At 30.0% G+C, this 13,599-nt stretch overlaps 2 long non-coding RNA genes across 2 annotated transcripts; one reads left to right on the top strand and one right to left on the bottom strand.

The window, feature by feature from the left end:
• The first annotated feature begins 3,328 nt into the window (after positions 1-3,328).
• LOC139905524 (uncharacterized) lies at positions 3,329-6,046 on the top strand. Its single transcript, XR_011780374.1, has 3 exons — positions 3,329-3,462; positions 3,493-4,629; positions 4,804-6,046. It is a non-coding gene; the product is annotated as an uncharacterized lncRNA (long non-coding RNA).
• On the bottom strand, positions 5,463-6,926 carry LOC121118983 (uncharacterized). The gene is made up of 2 exons (XR_005864636.2): positions 6,286-6,926; positions 5,463-5,739 (listed from the first exon to the last, which is right to left on the bottom strand). It is a non-coding gene; the product is annotated as an uncharacterized lncRNA (long non-coding RNA).
• Positions 6,927-13,599: the final 6,673 nt, after the last annotated feature.

Raw genomic sequence — 13,599 nt, 5'->3', positions numbered from 1 at the left:
ATTCGAATCGGTATTTTATTTCAAACAGGGTTAGACAATTTTATTCAAATTGTTATTTTAGTGACAATTTATATTGACGCATCCATAAATAATTATTTTGCCAATAGTTTGACATTGTTTTGAATTTTTTTCATTTATAAAGGTGTTTTACCGCATTAATCATGCGTGTATAATATGCAATTTTTGTATAAATAAATTGTCTATTGGTTTGTTCCAAAACTATACACATAATAATATAATCGTGTACATTCATGCAAGAAATGATTTGCACATCAGACGTGTATCACACGTAAGGAGGGATCAAGTTCTGAGCGAATCAAATAACACTTATTCACGTCTAGTTTTTTGGGATAAACAAACATATTTTGTATATTCATTTTATGTGTATGAAAAAGAACTGAGACCGGAACCAAAATCGATAAAGCTGAACCGTGACCAAAACTGTTGAAATAAAAGAACCGAGACCCGGATCGATAGAACCACTGAACTTGAACCGTGTACAACCTTTCTAATACTTCTTTACTTGCTCAAATATATCCTAGGATACCCAAAACTATGCATAGATGCCTACTGGCTTTTTTTTATTAATTTTTTACTATTCTACTTTAAAGTGGTGATTGCAAGTATACAAAAAAGTTAATTGGGATTTCTAAGAACTTTGCACATTTTCCTCTTTAAAATGAAGAGGTTTTATGACTTATATATGAACTTGAAAAGCCTACAAAAAAAATGTAATTCCCGATTAAAAAAAAAAAAAATTGGGAGTATGTCAGTTATTTTGAGAGGACATTTTCCCTTTTACAAGAAAGAAACATTTCAAGTCAAAGAGCCTCTTCATTTTTTTGAGGCTTGATGAGCATAATAATATGCAGATTTCCTAGTATGACATAATAAATTAGGGCCGACCCTGTATTAGGCGGTCAGACAAGGGAAATTGAAAAGACACCTCTTAAACCAGTTTTTCTATTTGATAAAAATTGAAAACTGGTTATAGTCACTTTTTTATAGCGACACGCTTTAAACAATAAAACTGTTAGACCAGGTTTGACTGTATGTCCTTTGATCTGTGTCATAACCAATTTAGTTCTATCGTGTGATGTCAGGTGCATTGCTGTTATATTACATCTGTGTTATACCGCTTATATAAAAATCCTCACTCTATTGGTATGTAAGCTGAATTTTCGACTACTCTTCCTTCATATTAGTCCAGTTAACGTGGATTGGTTGAACTCAAATGAGATATTATTAAATTATTATGAAGAATAATTCCAAAGTTTGGAAGAATTGAGTACCAGCAGCTGATTTTGTACCTCTTTTTCTTGTTTCTTTTCGTAGGATGAAAGGTTACAAGACACAATAAAAATAAGTAGTGTCGTGTCGTTACAGTCCAGTTCTGTCCAGTCCATTCCAATCCCACTTGTCGGTCCATAAAATAAGTAAAATTGATCCCTCGTGACGTCAGTGAGTATTTTATCCCTCCTTTTAATTATTTTCTTATGTAATAGAAACATTATATACCTAAGTAAGAATACGATATGTTTGTATTATAATTTAATTGAATACATATCTCATATTCTTATTTGGCTTAATAATTCATCGATACTTTTAGAAAAAAAATCCTAGGACGGACAGTTAAGGACCAGTAACAAGGATGGGTTCCAATGATAGACAGACCTAAGGACCGATAGGTCTGGCCCTAAGACTGGAATGGACCCAATAAATGAGGACGGACACAACCCTCCCCAGTTCTACTCTCTGTCATTTATGTGTGCACACATCCTTAATTTACACTTAATACTCAAATGTTCTTTCCTCAAGAGTTATAACAGCTTCATAAAATAAAAACAGAGTTGTGGTTGCCAACAACAAAAAAATGGCACACTAAAGAATGCTTAGGATTAACACCTATATGATTGTATTTATAAACACTCCCATGATCTCTCTATGTACGTATTATTTTCTCAATAGTGCCCTCTAACAAGTGAATGATGAACTTTAGATTCATTTTCTACATCTGTCCTTCCTTTTCAATAGTAAATTCGATCCATGTCTTTGAAGAAGGGGGAAAACGTCTGTATTGAAATAAAGGTAGAATTACACTTCAAATTAAATAAATATAAACTCCATGTTACACAGCACATTCAACCGTTGATAAATGTGTAGATAGATTAATAATTATTTATCCTCAAATTATAAGCCCTACAGAAGTGAGTGAAGTACATAGAAGCACCGTCGTGGAACCATTATTTAAAAGGCTGATTAGGCACTAAATGTATTAGATTTTAATTGTTCATTAAGGGATGGATGGCATTCTTGTGTAGCCAGTAAAGCGTGAAATATTTCTTGTTCAAAAATGACTGATAACACTTTTAAGTGTGTAGAATGAGCACAGTATATTACAGTATATATTGTCGATTCCCATAGCCTAGTATACAATATATACTCGGTCCACTAATACAAAAGACCGGAACTGACAAATTATTATTCTTTATTATTATAATTATTTGATCGATTAATTATGATTATTTAACTTTTTGGAAGTTTAATAATTTACTAAGAATTTGGAATTCACCTCACACTGAATGGGTATAAGCAAATATCTAAATATCTTCATTGTATCTCTTAACTTCTTCTCCTTCAAAAAGAGAGCATCTATCTCACAACCTCTCCTTCGAAAAGAAACAGAAAAAAAGGTATCTAATCAGTTGGTAGTTTACAAATCCTTCCTAACGAAAGAGCTATTATTCAATAACTGTTGGCTGCTCAATAAGAGCCAATTTTGAATTTAACCAATCAACGTTCAGAATACTGAATAGAAGAAAATAAATCAAAAGAACCACAGCTGACAACAAGATAAATGCTTAATTTTTGTGTAACTAATGTAAAAACGTGAAAAGGAGGATATTTAATTGGTCAACTGTTGGACTGGATTTCCTGATTCAATAGTAGGATATTTACAGCTGAACAATACATATTCAGGGCCGTCCGCAGGGTTATATTGAAAGGGGAGCTTGGTTTTTGGGATTTTTTTAAAAACTAATTTCAAAAATCCATAGCTATTCTCAAAAAAAATTAATTTAAAAACTCAACAACTCTTGACAAAAAATTAAATTATTTGAAAAAAAAATTTCAAATATGAATTTTTTTGGAAAAAAAAATCAAAAATCAATAGCTATTCACAAACGATTACATTTTTTGAAAAAGAAATCAAAAATCCGCAGCTGCTCACAAATTACAATCAAGATCTTATATTCTCGCCTGCATGTAAAAAATTATATAAATTAGTTTATTGATATGAATCATGAGGTCATTTTGCATCCGAGTATTATGTAGCAATTATTATTAGAAAAAGAATCTTTTGGAAAATACAAGCATTCTTTGAGGAGGTATCAAGTTCAATGTTTGTATGTAATCTGATTTCTAAAACGTTTTTAAAGCCTCCCTTGTGAAGGCCAACGGCATGTGATTACAATTAGGAAAGGGGTGGGAGAGGAGACAATAAGATCCGCTCTATAATAAAGTTAATTAATTAGTGTCAACTCTATAAAATTTGAATTCCAAATCTATACTTAACCAAAAATTGACCATCAGTACAATTAACAATAATTATACGAGTTTTGAATGTCCTAAGCTCAGGGATATACACGATATAATTATATACCAATGGTAATATAAAACTACGACTCCAAAGTCGTGGTTTTATATTTAATTGCAACTCGAGTTGCATTCATTTTATATGCGTGTAAATGATGGGCTTTAATCTAAAACACTTCTAAGTTACTTCCCTAACATATAAATTTGCAAAAAATTCTCTTTTTATCATTGTTGTTCTGAACGTCGATTGGTTGTCGCACAGTTCTTGTTAAGATGTTGTAAAGTTGGAAAGAATTGACACAGGTTTGATTTTTGGCTTTTTTCTGTGTTTTGTTTTTTTCTTCTTCTGATGAATGAAAGGTTGCGGGATACAGCAACAGAACCTAGGAACAGACTGATCAAATCCGGGTAAAACCATTATGAGGTTTTTTTTTATAAAGGATGCACCATTCATTTATAATAATGAGAAATGTTTTTCAGATGGCTTCCTAAGCTTGTCAGAAAAGGAGCTGATCCTTGATGTTTTGACGTCCTAATTATAAGTTTCATTGTACATGGAAGGAAAAAAACAATAATTCAGGATGATTGAATAAGTCAGGTGTTACGATTAAATTATATGGGGAAATAACAAGAATAAAATTAATCGGGAAATTCTATATTTGATAATATCCCATGTTCCTAACTGTCAATTCCTTAAAATTATGACTCGACTATGAGTTTCAATGATAAATTGGTAGTTATTATTATTTTTTGTTTTGAATTGTCTATTCAATTAATCTCCCTGTAAGTAAAGAGTATTTATTTTATTTTCAGAAGAGTAGGTTATTTATCACATTACAATATAAGTGCTTCGGTTTTATTATATCCATATATTAAACCAAGTGATATAAACCCCTCTGATCAAAAAGAAACCGTTATTTTCTCATTTCCAAATCAATTTTAATTCGATTCTCAAATATCTTTATTTATTAAGTTGGTACACATGTCCACAACGCTTGTGACAATATTTGGCCTTTTGGATCGTTCGTTTTTTTTGTTTGACACAAACATCCTTAGACGTTCTTTGGTGTGATTTGTATTTTTTACTATAGAAAAAAAGGGAACGAAAAAATCAATTTAGGAAAAACTTCTTTAACAACTTTTATTTTGATAAAATAGTGATTTTGTACAAAACTGTAATATTTTGAAGAATAAACAATCCGTCAAAAGATTTTTAAAAAATTCTCCATAATTCATTTTTTCTTTCAATTTTGTCAATAATAGAAAATGGCAGAGTACGGCAAAAGACGTCTGACCATACAAACGATGTGGACATGTTTGCCACCCCATGTATTTGTGATTCGAGTGGCAATTGAATTCGGAGTTAGAAAATAATACTTTGTTTTTGATCAGATCTCGTATATACAACTGTCTGAACAATATCTTCAAATACTGCTGACTAGACGTCTTTCAAGCTCAAATTATATACATACAAAACAAACGAAAATTCATTGCCATCAGCAATTTTTAAAATTAACTAAGTTTGATGTTCACGTACATATTGTTACAATTAATTATTGTAACTAAGTAGTATCCATAATAATATTCTATTAATTATTTTTATAAATACGGCATTTTGAATTAAAATAATCTGTTTCTTGGCGCCATCTATTGCCTTTAAATGCAATTTTCTTATTCTCCAATATTTTGTATCTAAAATAATATGTAAATATATGAAATAAAATAGCAATTTTGTACAAATTGTAACTTGTATTAGAAGATTGTACAATTAATTATACGTCTCTTACGTCTTATTTAATTGCATCATCCGTCATTTTAATTACCAACCTTTAATTGATGCGCTACAATTTAATTTTGGTCTATTAAAATTAAGCATTTGTTACATGTATTTAAGAATAACTTAACTAGATAGGCACTTTATAATTTGCAACAGAATACTAATTATATATTAAATAGTTAATAATATATCCAATACTATTAAAGGAATATTCAGTTATTTTATTATCCTTATCACATGTACTAGGGTAGACAGCCATTTTCATACGACCGGACATGTCTTCTTTTGACATCCTGCCCAGAGTATCCGTAAAGTTCCCAATTTGTTAGTTTTATATGGATCCTAAATATTTTTTCTCCGTGTCTTTTCTAAAATATGTAAAATAAGAATGTTTAGAATAAAACTTATTAATTTTTAGTGCCCACCTCCAACAAAAACTTATACAGATTTGACACAGTGTCTCTGATTAATCAACCTACAACTCTTAGCATAAATTATTTACATCCTATTTTTTTTGGAACTGGTACAAGTAGGTAACAGCTTGCCTCAATCCAGAAACCGTAGGCTTGAGGGCTCAGGGGGCATGTCGCCCTTCAAAAATATTTATTTCATATTTGAGTCGAACAAAATAGTGTTTACCTTTTATATATCACTTTCTAAAAAATAAAAATAAAACAATTTATGAAATACGGTCATTCATAAAGCAAAACATAATTGTCTAAAAATAACTTTACCAAAAACTTAATTTAGGAAAGGTCATTTATTAAAATGAAAGGACACATACAGGGGTGCCAATTAGAAATTTAAACTATCCTAGATTCTCCCCTAAAAGTTCGGAGAAATAGTTTACAAAGTATCAATAAAACACAATTGACACTCACCTTGAATCAGTTATATTTCATATTTTTCTTTACCTTCGATAATATCTGCTGATAAGTGTTTAAAATCATTTTCTTTTTACATTTTAAGGGTGTCTTTGAATCAGTGATGAACATTTCCTTCTTCAATTTCCGTTATTAAGGCCAGTTGACAGTTCGAACATGTTCAACCCATCTTTTTAATGAATTGTTTTGCTGCAGATAAAATTAGACGAATCGAGAACGAGTTCTGTAGGAATTGAAAAAGTAATCCATTATTGTTGCATGTATAAAATCCCAAGATTTCGACATTTTGATACAAATAATCTCTAACTTAACGTGAACATCCCAAAATCTTAGGATAATTCCCATAGAGGGGCATCTCTGGTCCCCTATATAATTTTCCAAAGGACAATCATTTCATTTTAGAGTCTGAAAAAATTAGTCGTACATTAGTCGTAAAATTTGAAATAAAATAAAATTCAACACTCCCTCAAAGAAAATCCCAGCACTGGCCCTGCATAAATAATTGTAAATTATAATGATAAGGGTTCAAGGTTAATACTAGGGATGTGCCACAAGCAAAACCCGTATAGTAGTAGTCGAGTTTTATAAAATGAATAAAAAGAAATTAATAGAACTTGGTTATAAAAAGCGAAGTGTTTGTTGGAACTCATCAAAAATTGGGGGAATATTTTTTTTTTTTTTCGAGCCCATTATAACATGTAAATCTTCATGGAGTGACTTATTTTCAGGGGCGTCCACAGGGGAGGGGCTGTAGCCCTTTCTAAATTAAGGAATTTTTGCTTTTTACAAAAAAAAAAAAATATTAAATTTTTTTTTCCAAAAAAATTAATTTTTTAAGAAAAGCTGTAGATTTTTGAATTTTTTTCCAAAATATTTAATTTTTTAAGAATAGCTGTGGATTTTTGAAAAAAAATCCAAAAAATTTAATTTTTTGGAAAAAAAAACAAAAAAAAACCAAGCCGTCCCACCTCCCCCCCAAAAAATAATAATAATGCTGCGGTATGCCCCTGCCTTTCTCGATGAAATTTAAAATTTATGTTTCTCCACTGGTATAAATATTTTCACTTTTCTGCCTTTTAAAAATAATATTTGCTAATAAGCATCAGTCCCACTAAAAACATATTGGCTATAAGCTATAACCAGACTGTAGTAAAATATTGATGTGTTAAATACTATTCAGACGAGTAACGTGTATAGCTCGTAATTCCTCGAGTATTTTTTTTTTTTTTTTTAGAAACTCGTAAATACACATGCAGCAAAATTCAGCTCACGGCACATCACTAGTTAATACACTTTCTGATTCATTCGATACTTGCTGGCCTCCACTCGTACCCACATTACAAAATATTATAAGCTTCTTATAATGCATTAGGTTCCACATTTGTAGTAGATAAATTGGCCGTTATTTTTTTTTCTATCCCTCGCCTCCTGTTATTTTCTTGAAGAAAAGTTAATTTACATATTTTAAACCCCTCAAGCCATCATCCTCTCATCTCCTTATTTCCTTTCAGTCCTATGAAATAGGCTACATACAAATTGGTTACTCTAAATACATATGAAAATAATTATCCAGAGGTTCTATTTTCATTCTTACTTGATTTTGATACATTAATGTACTTATTATCCGGTGCTAGGTCAATTAATTCCACGTCTTTTCATTCCTATAAACTAGTTCCCTGTAAAATTCATCTCCAGTCATTTAATTCCCTCTTTGAAGACGCCATGATCCTATGAATGATGATGATTGTTGTAGAGTTCAATCCAGAGCTGAACTTGAAGCAGGGGAGAGTATGTGATCCTGGAAAAAGGGAGTACGAGGCCAGAGCAACTTGCTTATTGTTTTGTGTAGATTTGAATTGTGAAAAGAGGAAGGGAAGATAAATGGGGATGATGAAATTGATGATTGTCGATTGATGAGAAGGAGTAGGAACATTGACAAGATTTTATTCTATTCCTACTCACTATTAAAAAACATTATTATGACGGCATTTCTAATCCATATATCATTTATGTCAGTCTACCATCCATCAGTAGTCATCACCCAAGTCCAGTGCCGACTGCCCAGTTTTTCTTCAACACCCCCTACACAAAAACTACTAAATAGTTTAGAAACCTAAGCCGTGTGACGTATATTATAGCTATTATTAAGACAAAAATCTTGAAAAACCACATTAATAGAAACCCAACCAAGTCAAAATGAAATCATGTTATGGAAATTTCTTACACTGCAATTAATAAAACAGCTGCAAAACTTAGTTGTTAAGACCTTGGTAATTTTAGAGAGGCCTGCTTTTACAAACAGTACCTACTTCCAACCGTGCAAATGACTTTTAAATGAGCTTAAATATGCACTAGCGGGAAGATTTATCGTCTTTCCAGATGAAAAACATTTTGGTGTAAACCTAGTTTATTACAGTTGTAATCACCAGCTGATAATTTTTGGGAGATGATGCTGAGAGGATAATCACCACCACAAAAAAGTATGCATCACCAATGGCATTGTGCTTTGTGGGATCAAATGGGAGTATGGCACCCTAATGATTACATTGAAGTTCTTTAAGACAAATTGCATTCTCGGCTGTCAAAAAATTTCCCTAAAGCTAATATAGTTTCCCGATAGGATGGAGCTTCAGCACACACAGGCAAAATTACCAAATCATTTTTGGCCAAAACGATTAATTTATGTAAGAAAGCAAAATAGCCACCCTATAGCCCAGATGCAAACCTCTTCGTCTATTCATTACGCCGCAAGTTGAGATCAAAGCATTTAGAAAATGTCATTATATTGTGTTGCTAGAATTTATAATACTCAAGTATCATCCGTATTATTCGTTTTTATTTTTTTCAATTCTAGGTAATAGTAAAAAAAAAAATGATAGCTAAGATCGAAAGATTGACTAAGGGATCCTTAAGACTGTTAAATGCTAAAAAAGATTCTACCAATAAATAAAAACTAAGTGAGATGAGGAAATCAGTCCTACAAAATAATTACACTGTCCAACAGCAAAAATGGTACAAAAAAGTATAGGTTCTATTTAATAGAGTTTGATCCCTTGACTCCAAATATATCCTTATTTTTTCTCTCATAGCCTCGTGGCCTTCAGAAAAAGGGGGGCATACATTTATTGTTATTTTTAAGGTTCAATGCTGTTTTAAGCCCTCGGTTATTGAAGATAGGTACAAGTTATTTTAATATATTTTAAAGGCGAATGTTAAAAAATTATAAAACCATTTTTAAAATGTCTGCATCATACTTTTCAGTCAAGTTATCTTTGTTTAAAGTGAAAATAGGTGTTTTTTATTCAGAAACTCTTAGCTTCAAAACAAATATATTCAAAAAGTATAAAAATATTGCATTCGGTAGCTGAAAGTATGAATGTTAATTTAAAAAAATGAACCTCCTCAAAAACACTCTATATCGTTGTCAATTTAAGATAAGGCCACGACAATATTTCAAAAAAAAAATAAGGCCATATTTGGAACCAGGGGATCAAACTGTACATAGTTGAGCATATGCTGTTCTTGTACATAGAAAAAAGTGTGATTTTGTTGGATAGGGTTATTTAATAATTTCCATATTGAAATTACGTTAGATAATTGTGTAAAATGATACATTATAACATGACCGGTGGCACGGGGAAACTTGATATTTATACACTTAAATTATGCCAAATCTAGGGATTTTAAGTAACTGACATCAAAAGTTCCGAATATTTATTGTTTCTATGAAATATCAGCTATATAAAAATATAGTATATAGAAAGGGAAACAAAGCTTTATGTCTCTACATGTTTATGTGGTTTATCTATTGTTTTTTTCTTTTTAATTTTCCTTTAATTGGTTAGATGAAGTTGAAGTGGTTAAGTATAAGTCAACATTATAATATTACATTTACTCCATTTGACATAGGAATCTTATGGTGAAATCCATATACAGAAAGTATATTTATTTCTCTAGTAATCGCCTGGGCGCGAACGTACATTAAATTCAAGTGAAAAACTTCTCCCGAGCGCCTTGTCCATGAGCTACGGCGATTTCTTACTGCGAGTTTCAAACTGAAATTTCAAGACCTATTATTGGAGTTTCCAGAAAAGCTGTCTATGACGTGAAAAAGAAAATTGAATGTCATGGGAACTTTGAAAAGAAAGATGGTTCTATTATTAAAAGATCGGACCGATAAAAAACTAAGGGCGAGTCCTAGGGACTGATCCAACAAAATAATTATTTAATAATTTCCATATCGAGATTACGTTAGATAATGGTCTATCACTTTGATTATATTGCATAACTATGAATTTGTTTTTTCCAAATTTATCTCAATTAAAAAAATTGGATGTTTATTACCATTGAAATTATAATCCATTTCCAAAGATATATTATTTAATCATTATAGTAACTTAATATCCATTAACGTATTGTATTAATAAGACATCATATAACTCGTAAAATACTGCCTATTTTTTTTTTTTTTTAGAAAAATATTTTTTCAATGATTTAATGACATTTTAATCAATGTATTTTTATAATATGTTTAGTGCTATCCTTGTCTATTAAATTAATTCAGAAGGTTCTATAGAAAAATGTGACTGATACATAATACTGATCAATTCAGACTTAATCTTGTGCTTTCAAAAACAATATCTTCAAAATAATTCACGTAGGTTCTGATTAAAGAGACTATAAAAGAAAGAGGCGTCGTGGTTCTAGTCCTCATAGAATATTTCCTTTTTGAAGGGCAAAATTCAGTGAAAGTTGTGGATTAGCGCTGCTAGATGTCCATATATACTCCCTATGGAGCATTCAAGACATTACATTCTTGTTAAATTAAATATTTACTTAACTAACAAAAATATTTGTTTTAGGTTCACTTTGAAGATAATATGTATCGGAGTCGACCTTTAGAAGGACGATGGCCTTGACACACGATGCAGTTCTATCTATTTTCGGTTATAAGAAGAAAATCAAAGTCGAAAACTTTCATTAAATAAGAATAGAGTAGAATAAGAGCTTACAAAAAATAAATCCAAACCTTACTTTATGTTCTTCATACTCCAACTCATACTTGATGCTCACCCAATAATGATAGCGAAGAAGGCGATTTACGGATCAACTATGTGAGCAGTCTACTTAGGATTAATTGACGGGTAAAGAGAAGTCTTTATCCTTGTAATATGAAAAGATTAACAAATACCACGGAATCATGTACAAATTATAAATATAATAATATTTATTATGTATGAATAAAGTTAGCTCAGAAAAGAATGCACAACTTGAACCAAATCTAGTAATTATTTTTTGATTAATAACATATTATATTATATAAATGTAGCATTTATTTTTAAAAATGTAACCAAAGTAAAGAAACAGGAGCATGAATAAACATAATATATATCAATTAATGAAGAAATTATATAACATCTTATCTAAGTAATAATAAGGAAATACAATATTAACTTTATTGAAATCAAATTATAATTTTTAATGTATCATAAACTGAATTTTGTAATGACAAATTGATCAATTGTTAGTCACTAAATAATTGAAGAGCTGAACATTTCTTCATCATCATTAAGAGCTTTATGCAAATAGAAATGTAAATCTATTATATTTATTTAGGAGTCCAATCGGACATATGGTTTCAAAACTAATGAATACATTTCTCAACAATAAGAATAAATTATATCGTATTTGTGGAATAATAAAACAGAGATCCCATTAAATTTACATCGATGTAAATGACGTATTACTTATTTCTATAAAAATTAATAGATCATTAGTTGAGTACAATGCTATATTCCAGTAATTAATATATAGCTCCTTTGGAATTTTATTAAATGTAGAGCGGGTTTAAGGACTACAATAGATTTATCCCAATAGACCAAATTAGTGTGATAACTAAATAGAATTTTTTTATTCTTTTGAGTATTTCGTAGGTGTTTAACTTTATCTTCTAATTAGGCATATCCATCTTAAAATTAATTCGCTGGACCATATCTTAAAAGAACTATATGTATTCAGTAATACGAATTAAGATAATTCATATGTTCAATATATATTCAAATTTGATAAGGATGATTAAGCAATCGAGTCATTGATAAACTCGGTTGACGAAGGGTTTGCATTGACTCGAAAGAGTATAAAATGTATTATTATTTATTTAAAAAAAAAAAAAGCTACATTTAGACTAAGATTCATCTAATATAATTTAATACAAGTCGATGTTTCGGACTGTGTTATATATTTTTCTTTAGCCAGAAACTTAAACTCTTAATTAAAGCCATAGTTCATTGTATCTTAATCATAAAGAGGGTCCAAAAAATTAAAAATGTTATTTGAAAACGAAAATACATAACCCAAATAATTTACGAAGGGTATTTATATTCTATTTTTTATATATCGAGGTTATGTGAATCCCGAACATAATTTATATACCTAGTTTTTGTTTCAACCATCTTGTCTTCTCTTTCCTTTCCTTTTTAGTCTCTTTGGTTGCGATAAGACTACGGAACTTTGGAACCTAAAATCAAGGGCAACCTCGATTTTAGTGGACAATAAAATATTGTGCACTTGAAATTTATAAATAATATACAACATTGTCTATATAGTATAATGTTGAAAAAGTTATAGATATTTGATTTGCATTCCAGGAAACCCCTTACAGAACATAATATATCAATATTATTAATAATTATGACAGCAATAACACATACAGCTTATTAAAATTTAGTGTTAATCTATTTTAAATGATTAAATTATTATAGTAGAATAGTAATTTCACTAATAAAAATAGTAAATAATTATATATGTACCTACAAAGTACGCATGGATTACACAAGAGATTATGTTAGTGTATATTATTGAAGTACGTTACGATGTGATCTTTATTTGATATCTTAACCCTTCTTCTTTAAGACAGTGAAACAAATTTTTTGCTCACCCTTTTTACTTCCCTGGTGGGCCCTAACTGCTTCTTACTATGACTATTAAGTTGTAAATTTTATAATTTTATAAATATAAAAAATAGAATTTTTACCTAAAAAATAGTCAATATAAGTAAAAATTGAGCATTGTGTAAAAAATAACTATTTTAGATGAATAAAAAATCTTTCAAAAGTTTTAATAGTTTTGTCTTAAAATGATTATTTCGAATCAAAAAATTATAAAGAACGTGTCGTAGTACCGCATATTGCGCGTAATTTTTTGGTCCTTTATTATTAATCATAGGATGAAACTTTTTTCTGAAAAACGGTTTGCAGATTGAAGGAGTAAATACTTTGCAAAAAAATATATTTCTTTTAAAATGGATAGTAGTGCTATTTTTGTCGTTATATAAGTAGCACATAT

Source organism: Lepeophtheirus salmonis, chromosome 5 (assembly GCF_016086655.4).
Source record: "Lepeophtheirus salmonis chromosome 5, UVic_Lsal_1.4, whole genome shotgun sequence".
Lineage (NCBI taxonomy): Eukaryota > Metazoa > Arthropoda > Copepoda > Siphonostomatoida > Caligidae > Lepeophtheirus > Lepeophtheirus salmonis.
Note: the sequence above shows the minus strand (reverse complement) of the source record. Positions and strands in the feature narration are given on the sequence as shown.